Below are 26,349 nucleotides of genomic sequence, written 5' to 3' on the forward strand. Positions count from 1 at the left end.
TGCAATGACATGGAAAGTACCCTGGCCTATGTGCTGGAACACCACTGGACTTAGCTTAAGTTCAATCATCATCTTGTACCAACTTAAAGCTCTATCTAGGTATTAAATTTTCACTAGGTAGGTGCAAGAAGATGATGGAACTCAGGCTGAGTCCAGTGGTATATCTGAAGTTGAGAAGATGGAGCTTCAAACACCAGAAGCCTGAGGAGCTCAGGGGTCTATAGTTAGTTGGGTAGAATATCAGAGAGAAGAAAAATGATAAGAAAACTTAAGAGACTGCAGAGCGGCCCCACTATCTTTCAGTATTGAAGAGTTCCTGCTTGAATATAGATGAGAAGAAGTGTCTAAGGTTAGTGCGCTGAATCATGTCTCCCCCAAATGCATGTCGATCTAAAACTGTAGACTATGGCTTTTTTTTGGGGTGTGGAGTTTGCCAAAGTAATTAGTTAAGATGAGGACGTATTAGAGTAGGCCCTAAATCCAATGACCATGACCTTATACAAAAAGGAGAGGATAGATATACATGGGAAAGAAAGCCATGTAAAGACAGAATAGATTAGAGTGATACAGCTACAAAATCAAGGAATGCTGAAGCTTGTCAGCAATCAGCAGAAGGTGGGAGAGAGGCATGAAATATATTCTTCCTCAGTGCCTCCTCAAGAAACCAATTGTGCCAACATCTTAATTTTGGACGTATGGCTTCCTGAACTGTGAGGGAATACATTTCTATTGTTTTAGGCCATTTACTTTGTGACTGTTAAAATGATCTTAGGAAAACTAATGGGAAAGAACATTTTGAAAAATGATAAAGAAACAGGATGAGAAATGAAAGTCCCATAAAATTATACAGAGGAAGAAATGCCCTCAGCACCCATGTGAAATCTTCGTAATTCAGTCATTGGTATAAGTTAGAAAGATGTTAATGTGCAAATTTAGCTGATTCTAAAGCCTGCTGTGGTCCCACTAAGAGTTTAAAAGTAAGACAAGAAGATAAAACATTTTTTATAACTTACATGTATCCCAGAACAAAGCTCAAAAATATTTATATGGAAATACATGAAGATACAATTAATATATGGCATCTATTCAAAATTTACCAGACATGCAAAGAAGCAAAAAAATAAAAGTCACAATGAGAAGAAAATTTATTCAATATAAATTGATCAAAATGGCATGGATCACAGAAAAAGTATTGAAGGATAATAAAACAAAATAGATTATGTAGACATATGAAAGACATTAAAAAAATTTGAATCAAGACTTCCTTCTAGAGATGAAAACAGTTTCTAAGATGAAAAATAACTAGATGAAATTAACAACAGATACACACACACACACATACACACGCGTGTATGTGTACCTTCCAGCCGTACCCCCCCCCACTAACATGACATAATAATAATAAATGTTACAGAAGGCTAAAGATACAGGATGAGAAAGGATTTCTTACTGAAAATGTAAGCCAAAAGATGTAGGGCAATATTTTTAGAATACTGAATGAGAAATAGCAAGTGTAGTATTCTCCACTCAGGCTGGGGTTGTAGCTTAGTGGTAGAGTGCTTGCCTAGCACGTGTGAGGCACCAGTTTCAATTCTCAGCACCACATAAAATTAATGAATAAAGTAAAGGTATTGTGTCCATCTACAACTAAAAAAATAAAAATATTTTTTAAAAAAGGTAAAATGAATACATCTTTAGATATAAAAGCTAACAGAATTATTGCTGCATACTAAGAAATGTGCAAGTCTTTCATGATAAGGAAAAATGTCACTAACAGAATGCAGAGCCCTGGGAAAAAATAATTTCATGAGTTAATATAAAAGACTTTTACCACTGAAATGCTTAAGGATAAGCATCTAAAGCAAATGTAACAACAATGCATTAAAATGTATGCTCAAGGGAAATATATACAAACAGCACAAAGGGAAAGTTCTAAGGAAGATGGGAAAGTAAAAAGGAAACAAACAAATGAGAAAAAGAGAAAACACTTAAGGTAGAAGATTTACATCCAATGTATCGATAATTATATTAAATATAAATGGACCAAATATTTCATTTTAAACACCTCAGATTATCTAATCAAACAAAAAACAATGATTAAGACCCAATTATATATAACCTACAAGAAATTATTTTAAAATATAAAAGCAGCCAGGATTGGTGGCACAAGCCTGCAATTCCTGACTCAGAAGGCTAAGGCAGGAGATTTGCAAATTTGGGTCCAACCTTAGCAACTCACTAAGTAACTTAGTGAGACCCTGTCTCAAAATAAATGGTAAAAAGGGCAGAAGATGTAGATTGCAATAAAGTGTCCCTGGGTTCAAACATCCAAACCCCCCCAAAAAGCAAAACACACACACACACAAAATATGTGTAGATATAAAACATATGTATACGAGGGGAGGGGGAGATAGATAAAAAGAAAAAAGATGGAAAAATATGTATTATATAACACTAATAAAGGAGAGCTGGCATGACAATTTTTTTTCCTCAGTAGGTAGCTCTACCACTAAGCCACATACATCCTTAGTACTTTTTTTTTTATGTTGAAATAGTTTCTCACTAAATTGCCAAGGCGGGCCTGAAACTTGTCATCCTCCTGCCTGAGTCTCCCAGGTTGCTGCAATTACAGGTGTGTGCCTTTGTGACAAACTAATATAAGACAGAGTGAATGTTTAGGTAAAGACTATTACTAGCAATGAAGCTCATTTAATAATGATAAAGATATTAACTCATCAAGATGATGTGGAAATCCTAAGCATTTATGCGCTTAAAAACAGAGCTTAAAAAACACATGAAACAAAATTGAAAAAACTGCAATAAGACAAATCAACAATTACAGTAGAGATCTCAATATTCTTCTCTCAACAACTGTTAAACAAAAATCACTAAGGATAGAGAAGACTCCACTTTAACCCTAATACTTAACTAATTTGTGGGTCATTATCCTTGATGTGGTGGTTTCTTGGATGTACAAGTATGACAGAACTAATGAATTTGTATATTTTAAACATGATCTGCAGTTTTAAAAATATATAGACTATACCTCAATAAAACTGCTAAAAAAATTCAGTGTAAATCAGACTTTCCCAAACATTTATGATCACTTAAAGTCCAAAGTTAAAAAGGCAAAATGATTAAAAATAAAAAAGAACCAGAATTTCATACCTTGTAAACACTGGAAGTTGGGACTGAATAACCTGGACTCTAATCACAACAAGCAATAACGTACTGAACATCAAGACAATGAGTTTTATTAGTGTCTGCAGCATAGAAAATGGAATGCTACCCTTTCCACGGAGAAACTGTCCAGCAGTACTACATAATAATGGAAAAGTATAGTGAAAAAGAAAAAAAGTTTAAATAATAACAATATATTATGTTTTAAATAACAGTACTTTCTAAATGCAAGATTAGATAAAAAAATTAAGTATAAATATAAAGTCAACATGGAACAATTTGTGGAACTGATAATGAACAAAATTGAGCCCAATACTCTTATCCAATAATAAATTATAAATTATACCATAACAGTATTACTATACTTTACCACTGATTTCTTTATAGAATTTCTTTTGCAAATTTTTGATATCATTATTGGTAAGCAAACTGATTTATGTAATTATATATATATATAAAAAATAAGGTTATAAAAATCTGATTCAACTAGGATAAAAGATTGCAATAAGAAAGTTTATTTTCCTTACTCCCTGGGCAATAAATACTTCATACACACAACAAATCCCCACAACTGTTATTCCTTGTTCTTTACACAGTGTTGCAACAGCCACTAAAAACACTGTCAGTGCAATTGGAGTCCAAGCTGCAATTTAAGAACAGAACAATAAATAAATAAAAAAAAACTAAATGAAATAATTTTATAATATCATACAAAGATACTTTAAACTTTACTTGTGATTTCATATCAACATTTTTGTTATTTCCTATTGGTTAATACTTCACATTTTAAAATGTATTTAAATCTTGCAATTTTGAAGATTTATCAAGATATGTAATTTTAACTAAAAATTTCTGTGTAGATGAAAATAAGCCAATCAAGTATTAATTTTTAAAACAAAGGAGAATGATAAATTTAGACAAATGTATCAATCTAAAAAACAGACAAGGGTGCCAGCCAAGCCAGACTGGAGGAGGAAGCCGCCCAGCGCCAAGCCAGACAGGAGGAGGAAGCTCGGCCCTGCCCCGTGTACTAGTCCGGAGGAAGCCCATCAACCCTTAAAACACATCAAAGGGGGTGTGGCTACCAGCACAGTTTTGCACTGCCCAGATACCTGGTTTCCAACTCCTCAACCCTTAGCTACGATAACTCAAAATATTTCCCACAAGCTTTTGGGGGTTGTAGCTATCAACGCAAAACAACAACTGTACAGGCACCTGGTTTCTACCTCAGAGACTCGAGTAGGGAAGATACAGGTGGAAGCTCATTTCCTTTCACACTGGCTATACCCACCACCCTGAATACAGAGGCTCAAGCTAGGAATAGACAACGCCACCTACTGGAAGTAAGGAAAATAGTGTTCTGAGAGACTTTTTTTTCTCTTTCTTTCTCTCTTTTCTTTTCTTCTCTCTCTTCCACAACTTCAACATATGTGAAACCAAGAACTGTGCATGAACAACCGAATTACCAAAGTAATATAATATAGAGGAACTGAATATACCCCACCTTCCCCCATTTTTTTCTTTATTTCTATCTTACTTTCCTTTTCCTTCTCTCTTATTTCTCTTTTCTTCCTTGTTATTTTTTTTCTTTTTTTTAATTCGTATTCTCTCTATCCCACTTTCAATCTCCTAACTTTTGCTCTCTTATACATAGGGTAACTATCTAAATACAGATAGAAGGTTGAGTCTACACATTTTTCCACAAATTACCAGTCTAGTGATTAGAGTTCTCCAAAGGTGCTAAGTTAGTTTAACCTCATACTCTCACTCCTTTCCCTCTAAGTATAACATCCTTCGTCTGAAATTAAGTTTTCTATATGCCACCAGATATGGTATGCCTTTTATGAAACTAATGAATATATTCTTAAGTAATAATTAAAACCAATATCTATAGACTTAGAATCTAACTATAAATGTATTAATAATGAAAACTTGTGCTTAGATAATGCACTGTTGATATTGGGAACTGTTAACAGTTCTCTTTTTCCGCAAAAGAGGGATTTTGGAGCTATACAAGAACAATACAAATATATAAGGGGAAAAACATGAACACAACAGTTAAACAAAGCTAGAAAGAATCATAAGCAGTATGAAAAGACAAGGAAAGAAAGGACCACAAAAAATACAGGTCAATTTGACATTAGATGAGGTAATATCTGCAGCTGATGGAATGTCAGACAAAGAGTTCAGGATATATATGCTTCAGATGATCTGAAGTCTCAAGGAAGACATTATACAGCAAATTCAGACAATGAAAAATCACTTTGACAATGAATTACATAAACAAATCCAAGAAGCAAAAGATCAACTCTATAGGGAGATACAGGATATAAAAAACAAACAGAAATCCTGGAAATGCAGGAAACAATAAACCAAATTAAAAAGTCAAATGAGACTATTACCAGCAGAGTAGAACACTTAGAAGACAGAACTTCAGACAACGAAGACAAAGTTTTTCAACTTGAAAAGAACATTGGCACCTCAGCCAGAATGTGAAAAAAATCATGAGCAGAACATCCCAAGATTTAGGGGATAACATAAAAAAACCAAACCTAAGAGTGATTGGGATACAAGAGGGTATAGAGGTCCAAACCAAGGGAATGAGCAATCTATTCAATGAAATAATACTAGAAAACTTCCCAGACTTAAAGAATGAAAAAGAAATCCAAATACTAGAAGCCTACAGGACACCGAATGTACAAAATCATAAGAGATCCACACCAAGACACATAATAATGAAGATGCCCTACATACAGAATAAGGAGAGAATCTTAAAAGCCACAAGAGAGAGGAAGCAGATTACATTTAGGGGTAAACCAATCAGGATAACTGCTGATCTTTCAACACAGACTCTGAAAGCTAGAAGATCCTGGAACAACATATTTCAAACGCTGAAAGAAAAAGGGTTCCAACCAAGAATCATGTATCCAGCAAAATTAAGCTTCAGGATTGAAGATAAAACAAAAATCTTCCACGAAAAACAAAAGTTAAAAGAATTTGCAGCTAGACAACCAGTTCTTCAAAACATCCTTGGCACATTCCCTCTAAAATCTGGAACAAGACAGGGATGCCCTCTCTCACCACTTCTGTTCAACATAGTTCTCGAAACAGTGGCCAGAGCAATTAGAAGAAAGAAAACTCAAGACGAAAACTCAGACACAACATATCGAAATCTTTGGGACACTATGAAAGCAGTACTAAGAGGAAAATTCATTTCATAGAGTTCATTCTTTAAAAGAAGGAAAAGCCAACAAATAAATGACCTCACACTACACCTCGAAGCCTTAGAAAAAGAAGAACAAATCAGCAGCAAATACAGTAGAAGGCAAGAAATAATTAAAATTAGAGCTGAAATCAATGAAATCGAACCAAAAGAAACAATCAAAAAAATTGACAAAACTAAAAGTTAGTTCTTTGAAAAAATAAATAACATTGATAGACCACTAGCCACGCTAACAAAGAGAAGAAGAGACAGAACCCAAATTACTAGCTTACGGGATGAAAAAGGCAATATCACAACAGACAATTCAGAAATACAGAAGATAATTAAAAATTATTTTGAAACCCTATAATCTAATAAAATAGAAGATAGTGAAGGCATCGATAAATTCCTTAGGATATATGAAGTACCTAGATTGAGTCAGGATGACATAAACAACCAAAACAGACCAATATCAAGTGAGGAAATAGAAGAAGCCATCAAAAGACTATCAACCAAGAAAAGCCCAGGACTGGATGGATATACAGCAGAGTTTTACAAGAAGTTTAAAGAAGAACTAATACCTTTATTACTCTACAATCTATTTCAGGAGATAGAAAAAGAGGCAGAACTTCCAAATTCATTCTATGAGGCCAATACTACCCTGATTCCCAAACCAGATAAAGACACCTCAAAGAAAGAAAACTACAGACCAATATCCCTAATGAATTTAGATGCAAAAATCCTCAATAAAATTCTGGCAACTCGGATACAAAAACATATCAAAAAGATTGTGCACCATGATCAAGTAGGATTCATCCCTGGGATGCAAGGCTGGTTCAATATACGGAAATCAATAAACGTTATTCACCACATTAAGAGACTTAAAGATAAGAACCATATGATCATCTCGAAAGACGCAGAAAAAGCATTCGACAAAGTACAGCATCCCTTTATGTTCAAAACATTAGAAAAACTAGGGATAACAGGAACTTACCTCAATACTGTAAAAGCTATATATGCTAAGCCTCAGGCTAGCATCATTCTAAATGGTGAAAAACTGAAGGCATTGCCTCTAAAATCTGGAATAAGACAGGGATGCCCTCTCTCACCACTTCTATTCAATATAGTTCTCGAAATACTGGCCAGAGCAATTAGACAGACAAAAGAAATTAAAGGCATTAAGATAGGAAAAGAAGAACTTAAATTATCACTATTTGCAGATGATATGATCCTATACCTAGAAGGTCCAAAAGGGTCTACAAAGAAACTACTAGAGCTAATAAATGAATTCAGCAAAGTGGCAGGATATAAAATCAACATGCATAAATCAAAGGCATTCCTGTATATCAGCGACAAAACTTCTGAACTGGAAATGAGGAAAACCACCCCATTCACAATATCCTCAAAAAAATAAAATAAAATAAAATACTTGGGAATCAACCTAACAAAAGAGGTGAAAGATTTATACAATGAAAACTACAGAACCCTAAAGAAAGAAATAGAAGAAGATCTTAGAAGATGGAAAAATATACCCTGTTCATGGATAGGCAGAACTAACATCATCAAAATGGCGATATTACCAAAATTCTCTATAGGTTCAATGCAATGCCAATCAAAATCCCAACAGCATTTCTTGTAGAAATAGATAAAGCAATCATGAAATTCATATGGAAAAATAAAAGACCCAGAATAGCAAAAGCAATTCTAAGCAGGAAGTGTGAATCAGGAGGTATAGTGATACCAGATTTCAAACTGTACTACAGAGCAATAGTAACAAAAACAGCATGGTACTGGTACCAAAACAGGCGGGTGGACCAATGGTACAGAACAGAGGACACAGAAACCAATCCACAAAATTACAACTATCTTATATTCGATAAAGGGACTAAAAGCATGCAATGGAGGAAGGATAGCATCTTCAACAAATGGTGCTGGGAAAACTGGAAATCCATATGCAACAAACTGAAACTGAATCCCTTTCTCTCGCCATGCACAAAAGTTAACTTAAAATGGATCAAGGAGCTTGATATCAAATCAGAGATTCTGCGTCTGATAGAAGAAAAAGTTGGCTCCGATCTACATATTGTGGGGTCGGGCTCCAAATTCCTTAACAAGACACCCTTAGCACAAGAGTTAATAACAAGAATCAACAAATGGGAGTTGATCAAACTAAAAAGTTTTTTCTCGGCAAGAGAAACAATAAGAGAGGTAAATAGAAAGCCTACATCCTGGGAACAAATCTTTACTCCTCACACTTCAGATAGAGCCCTAATATCCAGAGTATACAAAGAACTCAAAAAATTAGAGAATAAGATAACAAATAACCCAATCAACAAATGGGCCAAGGACCTGAACAGACATTTCTCAGAGGAGGACATATAATCAATCAACAAGTACATAAAAAAATGCTCACCATCTCTAGCAGTCAGACAAATGCAAATCAAAACCACCCTAAGATACCATCTCACTCCAGTAAGATTGGCAGCCATTATGAAGTCAAACAACAACAAGTGCTGGCAAGGATGTGGGGAAAAGGGTACACTTGTACATTGCTGGTGGGACTGCAAATTGGTGCAGCCAATTTGGAAAGCAGTATGGAGATTCCTTGGAAAGCTGGGAATGGAACCACCATTTGACCCAGCTATTGCCCTTCTCGGACTATTCCCTGAAGATCTTAAAAGAGTGTACTATAAGGATACCGCTACATCAATGTTCATAGCAGCACAATTCACAATAGCTAGACTGTGGAACCAACCCAGATGCCCTTCAATAGATGAATGGATTAAAAAATGTGGCATTTATACACAATGGAGTATTACTCAGCACTAAAAAATGACAAAATCATGGAATTTGCAGGGAAATGGATGGCAGTAGAGCAGATTATGCTAAGTGAAGCTAGCCAATCCCTAAAAAACAAATGCCAAATGTCTTCTTTGATATAAGGAGAGCAACTAAAAACAGAGCAGGGAGGAAGAGCATGAGAAAAAGATTAACATTAAACAGGGACAGCAGATGGGGTAGAGAGAGAAGACGGGAGGGGAGGGGAGAGATAGTAGAGGATAGGAAAGATAGCAGAATACAACAGTTACTAGTATGGCAATATGTAAAAACGTGGATTTGTAACCGATGTGATTCAAAAATAAATAAATAAATAAAAATAAAAAACATACAAATTCCTGAGAATTACAATAAAGTATACTTTTTTATATCTAATAAAAACTTTAAAAACTGTCAGGTCAGTCTCACAAAAAAAGGATTATAAAAATGTAAATGAAGCAGGTTAATAAACATTTAAATCAATACCATTCTTTAAAAATATACAATAGAATATACCTATGTTTTGTTTAAATAGAAAACATACTTCATCTTTAAGTGAATGTGCTATTTAGTAATAATGTGATTAAAGAGCAATGAACTATGAAGGTTAATTCTGTATCAACTATTAACTGCTTTTTGAACAACTTTTCTAAACTTCAGTCTTCTTATATGAAAACATGACATGCCACTATTTTCCAGTTTGAAAGTGTTAGTATGATTGTATAACTTCAGTTTTTACCCATAAAAAACATTAACTCCAGGTATGAACAGGAACATAATTCATGAATCTAATATATTTTCTTTTGGTATAGAACGTAATTCAGAAATATATCTATTTGTGAAATTGTTTTAAGCTTGAATGTACTCTACAGACTACAATTATTCAAAGGGAAAACAACAAAAAACCAAATGAAACCCCCAAAACTGAAGATATTGGCTGGGCATGCCTCTAATCCCAGTGGCTTGGGAGGCAGAGGCAGGAGGATCAAGAGTTCAAAGCAAGGCTCTCAGCAAAAGCAAGGTGCTAAGCAAGCTCAGGGAGACCCTGTCTCTAAATAAAATGCAAAATAGAGCTGGGGATGTGGCTTATTGGTCCAGTGCCCCTGAGCTCAATCCCTGGCACCCTCCTCCCCAAACCAAACCCAAACCAAACCAAACCCTGAAGACACTAAGTATAATATTTATAATACAAGACAAACTCATATTCTCATTAGGCCAAAATCATCAATACCAATGTTACTGATTATATCAAGGTCTAAAGTATAGCGTTACATTCAACTCAAAATTCATAAAGGAAAGAAATCAATAGAAGATTTTTCATAAAAAAGATGAACGTAAAGCTGAATATTGAAGAATATAAATAAAAGAGAAAAACTGGTAAAGAGGATGTATAAATAAAGGAGTAGAAATAAGAATAAGCTTGGCCAATGAGTGATGCAGAGCAGGTAAGACAGAAGGGCTATGTATGTATTAAAAATTTGTGGAAAATAATGGCATTGAAAGTAGGTACTTAAAAATATTAAATAGTTTATACGTAGCTTCAGCTATCCTCTATTAAATTACTCATTTTAAATATCTATTACATTTCCAGGGCATGAGGTAAGAGAAATTACAATCAAAAGTAATGACATGAATAATACATAACACACATATTAACAATATAGTAAACTGTTACAGAGAAAAGAAGAAAGTAAAGAGAAAAAAACAGTAAAGGGAAATAAAAAGGACTGGAAAAGATGAGTAATGCTACTGACAATGTTTGATGAAACATTTGAGCCAAAACCTCAAAAGTAAATGCAAAGGAAAAAAAGAAAAGTAAATGCAAAGGCACGGAGACTGATTTGTGTTTACAAAAAGGGGTTGGACATGAATAATTAGAATTTGAAGTTATTTGAATTACTACAAATTGAAAACCTTTACACAGGTTTAATGTATACTAGACAGAATGCATAATACAAATATGGTAATGAAGCTTTCTGTGGCCTCAGAAGTTAAATTATTTACTGCAGAGTACTAAGTACCAACTAAGGAGTTGAAAGGGTAGAGGTCCAAAGAAGGCTTTAGTATCCTTTCAATTAGAATCTGAAATAATTCATCTACTTGCTCATTTATTTAACAAATATGTACAGAAGATCTACTGCATATGAGGAGCCATTATTCTAGAAAATAGTAAAAATTGGGGGAAAAAGTTACATACTCAGAAGGAGTAGTTTACCATTGTATAGTTAGAGAACAAACAATAACAAGAAAAGTACAGGGCTGGGGATGTGGCTCAGTGGTAGACCATCTGCCTAGCATGTTTGAGGCACTAGGTTGAATTGTCAGCACCACATATAAATAAATAGATAAAAGATTCATCAACAATTAATAAGAATATTAAATTTTTTAAAAAGTACATGTTTTTAGATTAGAAATGGGTATTATGAGGAATACTAATTTTGCTTATTTATTTTCTTAATATAATTTTTTTTCTGGCAATGGGACTGAATTCAGGTATGCTCTACATCTGAGGTACATCACCAACTCTTTTAAAATCTTTAAAAATTTTATGCCAGGGTCTCTCTAAATTGCCCAGGCTTCAGTCCTTCTGTCTTAGCCTCCCAAGTGGCTAGCATTACAGGTGTGTGTCATCCACCTGGAAGAAAGGCAAAGGTATCGAAAGCAACACGAATTTGTTTTCATTTTGGTCAAATGGGTTATTGAGAAGCCATTTAAACGAGGTAAGGGGTCAGGTTTCAGGGGGCTGAGTCTATCTTTATGATGTCCACTGTCAGCAGGTTGACTGACACATGGGTAGGCCACACCCAAGGGCACAGTAAGAGAAGGAGACACACACAAGGCACTTCCACGGAAGATTCTATCCTGAACAGGACAAGGGATTATATTACAAAGGAACAGGTGAGCATAGCTTCACCCATGGGAGGCGGTAGCAAGACACACCTATGCATGAGACACCGACCCTCGAACCCAAGAAGGGTGGGGAAAGCTCTGCCACATTTCTGACTGAGCATCTCAGCACCCAGCCGGGGAGTGTGACTCAATTACGTCTAAGGTTGGTCTCCCACATCAACCCCAGGAAAAGATTCAGTAGAGGGAAAGGTGGTTTTCATATTTAAAAAATAAAACTCTCAGGCCTTTGGGGTTATCTTCAATATGTATGCTTGTATGGGTATTACTAGGGACTGCATTTAAAGTAGAATGTAAGAGAAATTTTTAAAAATTTGTCTCCAAGTCTCTCCTTACTCCTTGGAGTGGATCATTATCTGCTTCTTCATTACAGAAATCTGCAGCTACATTGGTTAGTGGGAATTGCAGAGATAAAATCTCAAATAAATAACAGCTGATATCCAGAACTCCAGTTTGGTTATTCTTACATCTGCGACAGAACCAGAATGCTTTTTTCAATATCTATTTTATTATTGCCCTTTCCCATATCATGAAGTTCTATTTTGTTTTTTGAGCTCATACAGACCTAGGTTAATGTTTTGCTGATCAGTTATATTTTTTTGACTATAGAGTTTTTAAACATTGCAATGGAGATTTCACCTGTAAAAAGTTATAAGGCCTTTACTATTATGTTATATGTTGTATGTATTATATTATGTGTGCACACTTGTGTTTTGTGTTATATGTTTGAATGTACGTATGTCCATATATCATATATGATGAGCGCTCATGAAAAAATAGATCCAAATAATTTTTTTATATTTCACGTGATTTAAATGGTTTAATTTAAATTGGGTAAACAGCTGTTGAGGATTGTTTTAAAATGTGAACTAAAAAGGAGGTTAACAGATCTGTTTGTTTACTTTCACCTTTCCTTTTCATTATATTGTACTTCAGAAATCTTGATGGTGGTAAGGAGTAGATTAAAACAACAACAACAAACAAAAACAAAGCAGGAGGCTTTATACTACAAAGCTATAATCATCAAAGCAGCATGATATTGGCATTAAAAAAGAAACATAGGACAGTGCAGCAGCGAAATAGAGCCCAGAAGTCATGGGTCACTTCTACATCAGTTTACTGATTTTCAGCAAAGGTGCTAAGACGTCACAGTCGAGAAAGAAAAGTCTTCAAAAAGCATGGTGAACAGTGCTAGGAAAACTGGTATACACAAGCAAAAGAATGAAACTAAACTCCTCTCTTTCATCAGTTACAAAAGCCAAATTAAATCAAAATAGATTACATGTAAGACTTGAAATTATGAAACTACCAAAAGAAGACATGGGGAAATGCATTAAGATATTGGAATGGGTAAGGATTTTTTGGACAAGACCCAAAAGCACAGGTAACAAAAGCAAAATAGATAAACATTTGCAAACTACACATTGCAAACTTGACAAGGGATTAATATATTGAATATATAAGGAATTTCTAAATTTAGTCAGAAATAAAAAGGCCCCACTAAAAAACATTTAAGACAGATTTTAAATAAACATTTCTCAGAAGACATACAAATGGATAACAAGCATATGAAAAGATGTTCATCACTAATTGTCACACAAATGCAAATAAAAATCACAATGAAATATCACCTCACTCCAGTAAGAAGAATGGCCTTTATGAAAAACACAAAAGATAATGAGTGCCAGCAAGAAGGTGGAGCAAAGGGAACCTTACACTCTATTGGTAAAAATGTAAATTAGTACAGTCATTATGGAAAATAGTATGGATGGCTCCTCAAAAATTAAAAATAACATTATCAAAAGCAAATAAAATGGAAAAAAAAGGAACTACCTTATGATCCAGCAATCTAGTACTAGGTATATATCCAAAGAAAATAAAATCAGTAAGTATAAGAAACACGTGTGCTCCCCTGTTTATTCACAAGAGCCAAGAAGTAGAAATAAACTAAGTGCCCATGAACTAAGGAATGGATAAAACATGGTACATATATGCAAAAAAATGAAAATTATTTAGCCATACACAGAATGAAATTCTGTATTTTGTGACAACATGGATGGAAGTTGAGATCATCATGCTAAATGAAATAAGTCAGGCAGAGAAAGACAAGTTTTGCATAGTATCACTCATATCTGGAATATAAAAAAGTTGGTCTCATGGAAATTGAGAGTAGAAATGGTGGTTACTAATGGCTGAGGAGACTCGGGGGAGGTGTAGCAGTTAGATAGACCCAAGAAGTTCTACTGTGTTAAACTGCACAGTAGGGTGCCTACAGATAACAATGTGTATCACATATCTAAACAAGCTAGACAAAAGGATTTTTGTCTAACAAGAAAAGTACAGGGCTGGGGTTGTGGCTCAGCCACAAAGACATGATAAACATTTCCCAATATAGGTATGTTTAACCTAATCACCCAATATATATGTGTACTAAAATAGCACATGGTATTCCATTAATATTTTGAATTTTTTATTATACATCAGTTAAAAACAAATTTAAAGAGGGGAAAAAAAGATAAAAATAAGTAAAACTGAGGATAGATGAGGGATACAACTTGTATACAAAAAAAAAGTGGGGAGGCAAAGTGACCAATTACCCTTAGGTAGTAACTTCCATGTAGTTCCTCTTAAATTCAGAGGGATGGTTGACTAGTCCTTTTCTGTGCTAATTCTTTTTAAGAGACTTTAGGGAATATTTGATAGAACTGTTAGTAATATGTACCAACAGTGGTATGGAGAACCTGGAACTCTCCATCCTGGGTTTTAATTCCTGTCAACTTTTCAAAAATCACAGGATAGAAACACAGCAGTCTTGGCATTTTCTATAGGCCAAGTGGTTGATAACTTTAGGAGAACACGGGGCTTGAACTCACAAGGCAAAATAACTAGAAAAAAATAATAGAATTATGAAGAATAAAAAAATCAGTAAAAGAACTGAGTAAAATTATTAGAAAGAACAGCAGGATACATAGTTAGAAAAGTAGGCAAAAGCCTGATCATGGTATTAAAGATCACAGAATTTTTTCTATCATTCATGCTTTGTTTTAGAGGCACTTAATAAAACTGTTTTATAATTCCATATTAATTGCTGAACTACCTCTTACTGGATGATGGACTGCATAGGTAAAGTTATTATTAACCACATTTTACAAATGAGAAAACTAAAGCACAAAGGTAATTTGTCCAAGGTAGTAAAAAGAGCTAGTAAATAAATGGTGAAACTGGAATTTGAAAACATACTCTCAAGTCCATACTTTTACCACTATGCTATGCTGTCACTCAAGCTATTTCAAGAAGGTATTATACATAGCAGTAAAAGGCAAATCTATTCATATCACATATCTAAAAGTTACTAAGTTGTTTGGCTAAATTGTTTTTTAACCTTATTTTCCAAACACACAAAATTAGGATGCTTATCATGAGTATATTGGGACAATAGTGAGAAAATCCCCTAGGAACTAAGGAAAAAAAAAACTTTAATCAAATAAAGGTTAAGACAACTATATGAAGGGGTTGGGGTTGTGGCTCAGTGGCAGAGCGCTTGCTTGGCATGTGTGAAGCACTGTGTTCAATTCTAAGCACCACATATAAACAAATAAATAAATAAATAAATAAATAAATAAATAAGATAAAGGCCACTGACAACTTAAAAAAAAAAAAAAACTCTACATGAAGTCCTTTTCGTGCCCTCAGTTTCTGTGCTCTTAAAAAAAAAATCATTTTTATTGCCTGAACTTTTTTTTCTAACGATGCCAAGCATCATTAAGACTACTGAGCTAATATATACAAAATACATTCCAAAGAAGAACACATGGTAGGGGCTCAATAAATAACTGAAGTATAATCAACACACATAAAAGTCAAACTCTAGCAGGCTTTTAATGTTGCCTAACTGAAGCATTGGTACCTTTTTGTTTTGTTTTGTTCTTAACAAATAACAAAACAATTTGGCCTGATTCTAATTATATCCTAGTTTTATAGGATATAATTTGGTTTTCAATATTAGATAATATAGAACCTAATGGCTCATGATAAAATACAAAATATACATAAATTAAAAAAAAATATTTGCAATGTTATATACTTCGTATTTCGATGTGTACTAAGGCAGAACAATACACACGGATAAACCCAATGTGGCAATAATATTTTATTAGAAGCACTTGCAGTAAATAAAACTTATCTGATACAGTTTTATAGTGACAGAAATAAAAATCAAATGTCAGGCACTTACCTATGGTATTATCTGGTCCTTTTGATTTGGTATATGACAAAAATGCTGCAAGAAAAAAGATAGATGACAGTAGTTCTGCTCTTCCTACGACACCAGTTACCTAAAAAGGGAAAGAGTTGGGTTTGTATTAATGAAATATATCTTGAAAATTTACTGTATATAATAGTAACAAACATTTAAGCTGGAAACTAAAGTCCCATAACACTTCAAAAGCATGTTTCTGTTTTGTAAACATTCTTTGAGTGCCCTCAGATGGTGAATTTATGTATTTTCCATATATGGAAATCAGTGACCCTTTTTAACAGTTCTTTTATGATTATTTTAACTTGCTTTGAAATAATTATAGATTCCCAGAAAGTTGTAAAACTAGTATAGAGATGCTGCATATTTTTACTGATAATATCTTACAAATTTAAGGACAACATTCAGAAAAATTCTCTAAAAAAGCTAAGTACTTTTTATATATTTACTTAAAATATGAACATTTTAAAAGTAAAGGTATCATAAACTTAGTAAGCCATATGTCAATAAATCTGCAAAATAAAAGGACAATAAATTTTCAAAAGACCTTTAAAAAATGTATATAAAACTCTCAAAGCTTTTCCTTTGGAGCATTCTGAACTCACTATAAAATTTTAAAACAAATCTATCCCTTTTGTAAACATATGGAAAAATTATTTGGCTAGATACCATGTGGTTTAAGAAGTTATATGGGAGAGACATGATCTTCCTTTAAAACACAAATTAACTTTTGCTTGGAAGGAAAACTTGTAACAAAGCAACTGAACATAATATTCTTAGCTCTTGCTGGGAGGCAAATGTGGAATTTTAAAGCAACCAAGAAAAATGAAATAATAGCTTGTGTGTTTCTTGGTAGGAAGGGACTGATGGATAATACTGGCAATAGCAGAGATGGCTCATGATTTTGAAACACATGGCAACAGCAATATAAAGCTCCTGAGTATCATCATTTGTTAGGATGCCTGTTCAGCTACTTTGATGTATTCTCAGCCCTTGAATTTGCCTTACTATTTTCTAACCTTTAAAATACAAAATTGACAAGTTGACAAATTGTATTTAAAATCAATATCGATAGAAAACCATTAGCAAAGAAAAAGAACTATACCTCTACATTACTCAAGTTAAGAGATTGGACATATCATATATTCTTGAATGAATAAATGTTATAGCTCCAAAACTATTCTAAATGTAAAAAGTTGATGCAGTTTGCAGATTTTGTACTTGAGGGAGTTAAGACCTATACTAATTTAACAGTCTATAAATACTTGGATTAAAATCCTGATTAATTTTTTTTCTTGAACATGTGCCACAGTCTGGCTGGGCACAAATCACGAGCCACTCACAGCTTTGTAGATTCAAATAGCAATTCTTTATTCCTGATCTCACACCGGCTGTCTACAAACACGCTCTGGGGAAATCCACGTTCTCTGCCCAAATCCACACCACTTGGGCTTCTGTCTCCCAAATATATTCTGAATCCCCTGAGAACTCAAGGGGAACTCAGGCAGCAGGATACGCCCTATTCTAAATGGGGAACGCCCTAAACTCGGATTATCCTAAACCCAGGAACACCCTAAACACTGATCCGCCCTGGTCCTTGAGCAAGGTCACCTTACATGCAATGTCGCTGCAAAATGTCCTATTTCCATGAGTCCTTCCACTAAAGAAACATGGAGGTATGCTGGCAAGGAAATTGTCATACCTACTTGGCTAATGGCTCCCAGCAAACATGTGATAGTATAATCATGATATGGGATTTGTAGGATAAAATAATTTTTAAAAATCAATTTACAGTTAAATAAAATCAATTTACAGTTTTACTTACTGCTTCTGTGTGTATTGGGTGCACTGCAAAAAGCAGAGCAGCAATCATGCTACTCTGATTATCCAGAAAAAGTTTGCAGACTTTAAGGAATATCACACTGACCACAGCATGAAAAATCATATTTAAGAGATGATACGACATGAGTTTTAGTTCACTGAATAGATAATTTAAGCGAAATGTCAATACGGTTAAGGGTCGGTAAGACTTGTGGCTTCTTTCCTAAAAGGAAAAACAACCATTAATTATTAAAGTTCTCTGGTCTTTCAGGTTACAAAACCTAATCATTGCTTGTACTATTAAGGATATTCATATTTGGCTGAGAAATTGTAAAACATATATAGAAGACGGCTTTATATTCTGTTTTTCTATGTCCTTACTCCAAAAAACAAGGTGAATTCCTCCCTTTCATATATTGATTATCAGACTGTGGATTGTTAAAAACATAAATTTTTTAAAAAGGTAGAACAATGGTGGCATTAGTCATATGGGATTCTTTGTAAAGCCTGCATTTCTATTACCAATGCAAAAGGTTATACAACTGCTTGCCAGATCTTCAAAAGGAAATGTAAGATCAGAATGTTTACCAGTTAAGTTTGAATAATGATAATTCAAAAAGATACTTAAGTTATTTTATGAAAAACTTCCATAATGGATAGATATGAGCATATTAAAGTAAAATTATCCAAATATTATGCAGGGAGTAACATTAACAGCAAAACTGTTTTTTTTTGGGAATAGAAGAATAAAAACTTTTGTGGTGAATTTTTGTTGAAAAGAAATCAAGTAATTAGTTTCTCTATAAGGTAGAAGTTACATTCAACCAAAACCACTTTTTATCAAAAGACAAAATCAAAGTAGATTTAAGAATAAAATACACAGTTCAAAAATATATATTATCTACTTACTTGGTTTTAGTTTTACGTAAAGGATATTTACATTTAGCTTCTTTTATTTTTTTTTAAATTAAAGGTGTTTTTTTTTTTCCATTTGTAGATAGACATAATACCTTTATTTTATTTATTTATTTTTATGTGATGCAGAGGATTGAACCCAGTACCTCACATGTGCTAGGCAAGCACTCTACCACTGAGCTTCAACCCTGGGCCCACTTAGCTTCTTTTCTACATCTGATATTCTGTTTTCTCTGTCACAAAGGTATAGACTCAACCTTACTCTTCCTTACTAAGGAATATCAGTAGATACAAAGAACAAACATTCTCTATTTTGAAATTAGGAACATTTTTAACATCGCTGTATTGATGTATTTAACATCATACATATTCTATGATATGCCACCTATTTAGAATATTCTTTGTTGCTTAGTTATTCCAGTACATACTTCAAGCTTAACCTGAGGCATCTAAAATTGTAAGGTACTGTGCTGAATTAACAATTTTACTAGAAAGCAGAAAAAGACAACAGAAACCTTCTAAGTACCTATAGTGTTAGTATGACAAATATGTAAAACTTATTTGCCACATGAAAGAAATCAGAAAGCAGAAAGATATACATAAATTAAATTGCAGGAGACATAATTGCTTGGTTAGTTCTATTAGATGTACATTATGTTACAGGTAATGATCAACTAAAAGGTTTATAATTGATATAACTAATTATTTAAATAATTCATTAGAAATCTACTAAAGATTCCACTATCACAAATAATAATCTTCTTATTAGACATCAGGTTTTGTGAAAATGCAAAATAGCTAAGGCCACTATGAACAAATCAGGTCATTATTAAATTTAGGTATATTAAAGAAAAACTGAATTACTTTTGATATTTAGTTGACAGCAGAAACAAGCATGAATATAATGAATGAATAAGCTCCCTGTTCCTCAACGTAGAATGGCAAAAAAGTTCTGCAGAGGTTACCATAATAAAAGTTATCTTAATATAAGGTACTTTATTGATCAAATGCCAAAAGAGTATGTGGCTCATTAGCTCAGTGGTTCCAAGCTGTAGCTATACCATAGAACATCCTGGATAACTTACTGAAAAACTACTCAAATCCATACAAAAACAATCACCAAAAGATCACACATGTGTACAAGCAAAAGAAGATAAAAAATACCAATGTATATGTACACATCCAAATCTGAAAAATATCTAAGTAACTACATATAGCCTTGGTAATGATTTTTAAAATATTTTGAACATATTCCAGGATACAATGTTGTGATCCACTGAATTATCAAACGGATCCTACTACATAATCATACAATGGACCCACTAAAGATATAATCCAATCATTAAGAACCATAATGATCTTCCATAGTGATAATCCACAGTGATCCAAAGGTCCCTAATAAGGTTGTAGTTGTATTCATATGGCTCAAGAGATTGCCCTAAGCCCAAAATATGTCTTTAAATGTATCCTGGCAAAAAATTCTTTTTAAGTCTGAACACACACGTACACAGGCATTACAAGCTATCATTACTTAATATCAATCATTTTAGATATTTGGATGTGCTAATTTCAGGCTTACTGTGAAACCTCATATAACAACTCAATAATCTGTAGAAAAAATTTTCTGTAGTGTCACATTTACCTACAGGATAGGAGAGAATATGTCCATCAAAATAAAGGAATAAATAAAATAAACTATATTCTTTTTTAAAATATTTTTTTAGTTGTAGAAACATCTATTTTATTTATTTACTTTTATGTGGTGCTGAGGATCGAACCCAGTGTTTCATACGTACAAAGCAAGCACTCTACCACTGAGCCATATCCCCAGCCCTCAAACTATATTCTTGATTATAAATAAACTGTTATTCTAGTTTGTTCATCATTCTGTTTGAGTATATTAATGAGTTCTTATAGTCTGCCTACTTCTGGGCACTCTGAACAAAATCAAATTTTCAGTTTGCAATGCTGAAAAAATAAAACCACAAAACAGCATCAACACCATGACACGATAGTTTTTTATGAACTCCTTTATCTGGCCAGCTAAACTTCCAGTTCAAAATCTCAACCACAAAATCTCAACTCAAATCATAAAATATACCAGCACAGGTTGGGGAGATGGATACAAATTTTTAAGAGTCTTTGGGGATAAAGGGCAGGGATAGAGGAAAATAAATTCTCTAGAAATAATTTATGACATAATAGGGTCATACTTTCCTCTTAATATCAAAAATATTTTTAAGGAAGGATGGAGGAAAATAAGGTCAGCCTATGTAATAAAAAATTTATTATATGTTTATGACTAAAGTAATGAAGTACCCAGCCCCACCTTTGAGAAGCTTTCAAATTTGGAGAATGAGAAAAGAGGTTACAAATAATGACTAAGAAACAAATAGAGTATTACATATGTTTCAATAACAATTTATTTAAAGTCTAAATGATAGGCATTTTAGATAGATAATTTCATTTATTTTTCTCAAGGTATTTAATAAAACTAATATTAGATCATCTGTAAGATCCCAAGCTGATAAGGGTTTAATCCTGAATAGCCTAACACTGACCTTCATAATAAAGGCAGAGTAAAATATCTTCAGGAAAATGAACACAATTTTAAAGTTCTGAATATAAAATCAAAATATGAGATATGACATAATTTTGTGAAACCGGCAACATATGTACTTATTATTTTTACCCTTATAGTCTAATCTATTTATACTGAAGTTACTATATTTTAAAATGGTTAAATATATCACAATTACAAATCATCTCTTCTGCCTGACTTAACAAGACAGAAAAAAAAAGAGACCTACTCAGCCAGAAACAGACTTGTATTTAATGTTCTCCTTAAACATTTGGTTTTCACATACACATATTATATTTTTAAAAAGTAAATGAAGGTATACAGCCAAGAAAAGAATCAAATACCACTGTAATCACATCTTCAACTTCCTGCCCAATTTAATACAAGTACAAATCATGTCTCATATAATAAGTATTTACTTACCTCAGACATAGGAGTTCCCCAGAAATCATTTTGAAATAAAGTTTTTAAAGGTGTAGATGGATGCAGGTCTTTATTATCCAATATTGCTGAAACATCATCAAAAACAAAAGCACAGAAGAGGCTGTTCCAATAGCATGCAGTAACCACACCTACTATTAAGGTTACTTCTTTGAGATTAATATCAGCCATCTTTTCCACAAGAAATTTGGGCAAAAACTGGAAACAACAACAGGGAAAATTAAATAAAACAGGCAACACTTTTTATTTTTTAAGTAAGCACAATTTGGTAGATGGATAATATGTAAGCAGTGTTAATAAAGCATGTTAATCCTTCTAGAGAAAAGCTCAACTCAAATGCCTTTCACCTCTAAGAAGCATAAATTGATTATCTCTTTATATTTCTAACCTAGGGCAAAATTAAATGTTTCTTCAAGAGTGCTTTCATACCCCTAGTATAGTTCTTTATCATACCACTTAATCTTTGATCTGTTTCTAGCTAACTGAATAATGAACTCTATCAATTGTCATAGGTCAAAACACCTGGAAAGCAGATATATGTAAGGTAATTATAAACAACTAGCAATGGATCTTCCAGATGTGCCTAATTTTTGTGGGAAAACAAATACTTGAAAAAACAATGAGCAATTGGTTTTTCCAAAGTGTCAATGAAACTTTCAATTTAGTACTTTGTATCTAAAACCCAATCTAAATCAGAGGTACTGCAACCTAGTTTAGTTGGGCAAAAATCTTGTAAAAATACTTGTCCTGAATGTTCTAAGTCAGTTACATGGTAGTTGGTTAACTACAGTCCTACTATTTCTTCCTGTCTTTCCCCAGATTTATTTACTTATATTATCTGCTTGGCCCTTTGGGCATATGAGATTATGACACAGATCTTTATCACTTTTTTCTTTGTCCCATTACAACAAAAGTTTTTAGTCTGGCGAATAGGTTTCACAGATGACAATTTTTTAAAAATGAACATAAAATACAAGAAAAGATTAATAAAAATAAAATGCTTAGAAAGGATTCAACGAAGGAATAGTTTAGAGAAGAAAGAACTATATTAACTGGATGATACCTGGGGAAAAAATCAGCTTCATAATCAAGATAAAGTTGGAAAGTACTCTCAAAAAACAAACAACAATAGGATTATCTGGCCTGTGATGTGTCATTACCATTAATTTAGTGTTACTTCCTGAAGGAGGCAGAATAATGACACTCCAAATTATTCATGTTCCAATCCTCTGAACCTGTGAACCTTTTAGGTGGCAAAAGAGACTTTACAGGTGTTAAAGTCTCACTTAAGGATTTTAAGTTCAAAAGATCATCCATCTGAGTGGTCCCAATATAATGGAAAGAGTCCTTAACAAGTCAAAGAGGGAGATGGACAAGTCAAAAAACAGAGCTCAGAGTAAATGATTTCTGGTTAGGGGCCATAAACCAATGAACGGTCCAGTTCTAGAAAGTGAAAAAGTCAAAACAAACAAAGAAACAACAAAAAGCCCATATTCTTCATTAGAGCCTGTAAAAGGAGAACAGCCCTATTGATACCACAATCTTAGTCTACTGAGACCCATTTTGAATATCTCACCTCCAGAAATACAAAATAATAAAATGAGTTTTAATAATCTCTTACATTTTTTGATAATTTTTTTTACAGCAGCAATAGGAAACAAATACACCATCCACAGAGCCAAACAATCTAAAATTTGAGATATATCTTTGGAGTTCTGGCCAGGTCAGAGGAAGAATATGAAATAAAATCAAAACTTCATTCGGCAGTAAAAGTTCTACCTGTATAGGAAGAGTAGGTGCTGATTTAAAATCAGATGTAAACTTTAAAAGGATACATAAACACAAAGAATGTATAATACATGAGAAGGAATTAAAGGATTTTTGTGATCAGATAGTAAGAACTTAGAATGTACTAGACTTAAAAAAAATGCAAAATCCTCTTTGACAAAGTAGAAGGGAAATCAGCTGTATCCTTTGGGCAAGTACAGTTTTCAACTAAAAGAGAAATTACATAGGGTTCATCTTGAATCCAGAAGTGCTTAACTATGTTTCAAGGTATGGACTTGTACACCACCACTAATCCACACAAAAAAGTTGATGATGCTTTTGTTTGAAGAATGTGGAGAGATTGAAAAAGCATTTGCCTTATCTCCTGTCCAACCCCACACTCAAATGACAGTGAAGATATTTTTAAAAAGGGCAGGTGTAAATATGTAAAGATAAAGACAACTGCAAAGCAAAGTGGGAAAGAATCCAAAATGAATGTGGGAGAAATTGTAACTTGTTTTTAAACATTCCCCAAGGGAACAGGAGAAAAAGGGAGAGAGGTGGTCCTCTTAGTGTATGTTATGTGCTCAGTTGTGAAGTCAATATAGTCCCTAAGAATCATCTGCAAAATAAAGGTTGAGGTGATGGCAAGAGGTTACAAAGGGGATAGAGGAGAGATGTACATGATTCATTGGAGGCCATACTATAACAATGTAATTGACCACTGCTTTTAGTTGTAGGAATTTGTGTTTGTGTTTTTTAACTAGCATATAAGAACACTTGTAAGTGCATGTAGTTTAAATGGATGACTGATTTAAGATTACTTACAAAACTGAAATGTCGTAAGATCCAACTGTAATTAATAATCACTCATGAGATACATTAAAAAAATTCAAAATACAATTTTTCCAACAACAATATATTGGTGCTAATTTTCTGTCAAAATCTAATAGTATAGTGGGGGGAGATGAATCTATAGGAAAATTTTATATGAATTTGGCAATACTTAACACAAAGGATTAAGTCCTCCCAGTTCATTTTTTTCTTTTTGGAAATTGAGTTAGTTCTCCCAAATTTCATTATTATACCATCACTAACAATAAGAGTAGTCTACTGTGTTTTATTATTATTTTAAACTTTGAAAAACTCTTCTGGCATGTGCTGTGGGCCATGACTATTCACACTGAACCCTATTAATCTTTCTAGTCTACTCATGCCGAAGGAAGACAAGTAGCTTCTTGTTGAAAACTTATTCCTCTCCCTGAAAACAAGGTAAAACAAAGCCTTTGCTATATACAATAGTATACAAAATTTCTAAAGATCATTTATATTTTTGTTAAGTCAGCAAAAAGGAAGTAACATCTAAGGAACATAAGTTGTTTAGAACACAGAATCGGGTTAGCAATTATAAAAGGCAAGGCTTTCTTGTCAAGTGATTTTGGCTAGATAAAACTATTCATAAAAGCCTAGGAAAAAGAGGCAGGTCCAGGCAAGTGTTCCTGTAACAAGGCTATTTACAAAATTGTCACATAAATATATCTGTTGGCAAAAACTGATGCAGAAAAAGTGATGAAAATTAATGGAGAGTTTTAAGCCTTTTCCTATACTGTCCCTGAGTTAAATTTCCTCATTTACAGTTAGATACACATTACAAAGCATAAGAACCTAGACCACAGAAAAATTAATTACTGCTGTATCCCTGTAGTGCAGTGTATGAACTCAAAAATATTAGGATGAGTTAAAGAATTAAACTTAAGATAAGACTTTGCTCTTAGTTGAATGCCATTGAGATTTACAATCTTAGCTTCATTCATTATTAGGAAATTACTGAATTTCTCTGAACCTATTCTCATTTCTAAAAAAATAAGAATAAAACTTACCATTAGACCAGGCAATATGAATTGTTGAGAACATAAATACTAAGGAGAAAGTGAGGGAAGCAGGATAGAAAAGACCAATACAAACAAATCTAATACATGAGTAAAAAGAAAATAAATGAAAATAAAAGCAAAGTGCTGCTGTAAAAATAACAAATTCCTAATATGAAATATGCAGTAGTAAATACATACATGACATTACATGTGATCGATAAATATTGACTTTGATCTCTGCCAAATTACAAAGATACTTATTTAAGTTTCAAGAATTCAATTCAATTTCTTGAGCAAGAAAGTTAAAAAATGAGAGTAATATTTAATAAAGCAGCAAGTCTAAAGAGCAAGTACACAAATATTGCTCTCCAGAATGTCTGAGGAGGCCTCGGTATGTCATTCCTCTAGCCAGAAAGATCTGTACTTAATTACGTTTTTTAAGTCACAGCAGAGAAATAACCTTTCTAAGCTTCAACTTCTTCATTTAAATGAAAAGTGAGAACAATGTAAATATTAATTTTACTGGACTGGTTCAAAGAATAAATGATATATTTGACATAATCTTTCATAAAAGTAAATACATAATAATTCC

The 26,349-nt window shown here is 33.3% G+C and overlaps 1 pseudogene; it reads right to left on the reverse strand.

The window, feature by feature from the left end:
- LOC143641338 (protein O-mannosyl-transferase TMTC3-like) overlaps positions 1–22,290 on the reverse strand; it is a 45,959-nt pseudogene extending 23,669 nt beyond the window's left edge.
- Between the last annotated feature and the right edge of the window lie 4,059 nt (positions 22,291–26,349).

Source organism: Callospermophilus lateralis, unplaced genomic scaffold (genome assembly GCF_048772815.1).
Source record: "Callospermophilus lateralis isolate mCalLat2 unplaced genomic scaffold, mCalLat2.hap1 Scaffold_96, whole genome shotgun sequence".
In the NCBI taxonomy this organism is placed as follows: Eukaryota; Metazoa; Chordata; class Mammalia; order Rodentia; family Sciuridae; genus Callospermophilus; species Callospermophilus lateralis.